Raw genomic sequence first — 4,043 nt, 5'->3', positions numbered from 1 at the left:
CTTCAGGGACTTAAAGTTCTTGTCATACAGATCTTTCACTTGCTTGGTTAGATTCACACCAAGGTATTTTATATTATTTGTGACTATTGTGAAGGATGTCATTTCCCTAATTTCTTTCTCGGCCTGTTTATTCTTTGAGTAGAGGAAGGCAACTGATTTGTTTGAGCTAATTTTATATCCAGCCAATTTGCTGAAGTTTTTATTAGCAGGTTTAGGAGTTCTCTGGTGGAAGTTTTGAGGTCATTTAAGTATACTATCATATCATCTGCAAAGAGTGATGTTTTGACTTCTTCCTTTCCGATTTGTATCCGTTTGACCTCCTTTTGTTGCTTAATTGCTCTGGCTAGGACTTCCAGTACTATATTGAATAGTTAGGGAGAGAGTGGGCAGCCTTGTCAAGTCCCTGAATTTGGTGGGATTGCTTCAAGATTCTCTCCATTTAGTTTGATATTGGCTACTGGTTTGTTGTATATTCCTTTATAACAACAAGAATGACAACAACATGTGGACTGGAGAAATGGCTCAGTGGGAAAGTGCTTGCTATGTAAGCATAAGGACCTCAGTTCAGATCCCGGCATCCATGGAAACTTAGAAGTGTTTGGGGACCATTTATAACCCTAGTATTTGGGATGTGGCAGGGTAGGTGTCTTAGTCAGGGCTATTCTGCAGTGATGAAACACTGTGCCTTAATGCAAGTAGAGAAGGAAAGGGTTTATTTGGCTTTCACATCATTGTTCATCATCGAAAAATTTCAGAATAAGAGCCCCAACAGGGCAGGAACCTGGAGGCAGGAGCTGGTGCAGAGGCCATGGAGGAATGTTGCTTATTGACTTGCTTTCCATGGCTTGCTCAGCCTGATTTCTTAGAACCTCAGACTACCAGTCCAGGGGTGGCACCACCCACGATGGACTGGGCCCTTCTCCATCAATCACTAATTAAGAGAATGCCTTATAGTTGGATCTTGTAGATGCATTTTCTCAATTGAGGTTCCCTCCTTTCAGATAATTCTGGGTTGTGTCAGGTTGATATTAAAGTATCTCACACAAGTAGGCAGATACTAGAGAACTCATTAGCCAGCCAGACTTTCCAGTTAGTGAGCTCTGGACTCATTGAGAAAATCTGTCTCAAAAATAAGGCAGAGAGCAATAGAAGAAGACATCTGAAGTTGACTTCTGGTCTCCTGGTGCACACACACACACACATGTCCACACACACATACACACAAACACACAAAGGTGTGATCCTACTGCCATGACATTGGTCATGTACAAAAAAAAAAAAAAAAGGAAGGAAGGAAGGGTATGGGGAATGACTCCAGGCAACCTAGTGAATCAAGAAATCTAAGAAACAAAACCCAACAAGAATTATAGTAACCGTAAATGAAGAAAGCGAGATTTTTTTTTCAGAATACTTTTTTAAAAAATTTAACCTTCACGGACATTCAGCTGAACTACCTGATGTAGGTATATTTCATGTTACACAAAATATGATCCCAAGTGCTTATATCTGCACTTCATATTTTTCTACTGTCTGTTTTGCAAAGTAAGAATTGGGTTTCTAATATATAAACACGTTTGATGTCTCAACTGAAATGGAGAGTAATGACCGTTCTTGGTCATCATCCTCTTCAACCTCCCCTTCTCCAAGTTCTGGAGAAGAATTGGAGAACAAATATAGGAAGAGGAGAATTTAAAACTTACCACTGAGACAAAAACTGCTCAGGATTTATTAGAGTTAGCAAACCATGAAGAACCTTTCATGGTTGTAGAGAGCATGTGGATGACTGAGACAAAGAGTAAGGACGTTGTGGTCCTTTCAACATTATGGCACAGGGGTTTTAATCGAAAAATTAATTAACTTATTAATAATAAATCAGGTATCAGCTCAACATGTCTACATTACAGATACCAAGGGGATGAAGTCGTTGACTGTGGAGACTGTGGAGAATAAGGAAGGACAGACACAGGTAAAGAAGGAAATGAACAGTAACCTGAAGTAAGACTACAACGGGAAACAGAAAGAACTTCCATCCACTATTCTCTTTAGTTGAATTTTGTTTTTAAGTAAGACTATATAAGAATATGAATATGTTATTAAAGCTTACTATTTGCAGGTAGTTTTAGAAGGTTTTAGTCATCAAAAGTCTTTAAAAAATAATTTACTGGGCTGGGGAGATGGCTCAGTGGTTAAGACCTAGAGACCTAGACTCAAGTTCCAGCACTCACAGGGCATCTCACAACCATCTATAACTCCAGTTCCAAGGTCTCCCTCTTCTAACTCACGCAGGCACCAGGCACGCATGTGGTACACAGACATATATGCATGTAGGCAAAAAAATTCATATATGCAAAAGGTAAAACAAATAACTTTTAAATAAAAATAATCCACTTTATGTTAAAATTATGCTAAAATAAACTAGGAAATTATGATATACCACACTTGTAACTGTCATATATACATTTGTAATCTATATATGTATAAATTTAGGAGATGGTCAAGTACAGCTCTGTGAAAGTTCTAATTTTTCCCTCCATTTTTGTTCTTGTTTTATTACAAAATAAATGTTAGATCTACACATACAAATATAGATACACACAAGAATCAAGTATTAATTAATACTTGGATAAATATTTTCAATTAGTATCATAAACAAAGAATTAATACCCCTAGTATGGAGAGGTTCCAAGACATTTAAAAAAAATCAGTAACCACTGTAATAGATGGACAAAGAGAGAAATGGCCAAACTCAGCAACATACAAAAGAAAAAAATGCCTTTAACCCTTTAAAAATATGTTCAACATATTTCACAATGAGGTAAGCACAAAATAAAATTACTTATTAGACTCCAAAGTATTCCAAGATGCGGTAGCATTTTATGTCGTGGAGGCAAACAGGAAAAGCCCAGCCTCAAATTCCCTTTGAAGAGTAAAGTAATACAAACCCTATGGAAGGCAGTTTGCCTGTGACTGACTGTCAAGATCAAAACATTATTCAGAAAAGCCACTTCTCTGAGCGGCTGAAGGACTTGGTCAGTGATGGAGTGCTTACCCAGCTTACACAAATTCCAGGGTTCGTTCAATCTCTAGCACCATATGGAGAGAGAAGGAAAATGGGGTGGGAGGGGGTGCAACTATGCAGCTTACACCAACAGCAGTATCAAATTAAAATTCAGACAAAGATTCGAAAAGCAAGGAAAGAAACTTGGAAAATGGATCAGTGATTTAGAGTAAAATCTGCTGCAAGATTTTACCCTAAAAATGCATCCATGCATAGATGAATTCTCATCTGTACAAGGTTCAGTGAAGCACAGTGTACAATAGGAAAGGACTGGGAACCGCGATCCTCTGAGGGCCTATTCTGAAGAGATACAGGATCTATATAGTTATGGGCAGAAAGAAAAGGCTGTAGGCTGCTTTTGTGTGAGAAAGGAAGAACACAATTTGGATTAATAGTTCAGTATATCTGCTTAAAGATATTTAAAGAAAACAGTAAATGGTAATTGTATATAGGGGTGAAGGAAAGGAATAAATATATCTGAGTAGGGCCTTTTTTGTTGTTGTTTTGCTTATTGTTTGTCTGTTTTGTTTTTAAGACAGGGTTTCTCTGTGTAGTCCTGGCTGTCCTGGAACTCATTATGTACACCAGGCTGACCTCAGACTTACGAAGATGTGCGTCTGCCTCCTGAGTGCTGGGATCAAAGGCATGTGCCACTACCACCACCCAGCTCTGAGTAAGGCTTCTTTTTTTTTTTTCTTTTCTTTTCTGGATTTTTCAAGACAGGGTTTCTCTGTGTAGCCCTGGCTGTCCTGGAACTCACTCTCTAGACCAGGCTAGCCTCAAACTCAGAAATCCACCTGCCTCTGCCTCCCAAGTGCTGAGATTAAAGTCGTGCACCACCACTGCCCCGCTTGAGTAAGGCTTCTTAATGTGTAACTTTTTAGATCTTTGAACCAAGTGAATATATTACTTTTTCAAAGATCATTAAGCTGGGCTTGGGATGTAGCTCAGTCGATAGAGTGCTCGCCTAGCATGCATGAAGCCC

The sequence above is a fragment of the Grammomys surdaster genome, unplaced genomic scaffold, assembly GCF_004785775.1.
Source record: "Grammomys surdaster isolate TR1022 unplaced genomic scaffold, NIH_TR_1.0 184, whole genome shotgun sequence".
Lineage (NCBI taxonomy): Eukaryota > Metazoa > Chordata > Mammalia > Rodentia > Muridae > Grammomys > Grammomys surdaster.
This window is presented reverse-complemented; position numbering follows the sequence as displayed.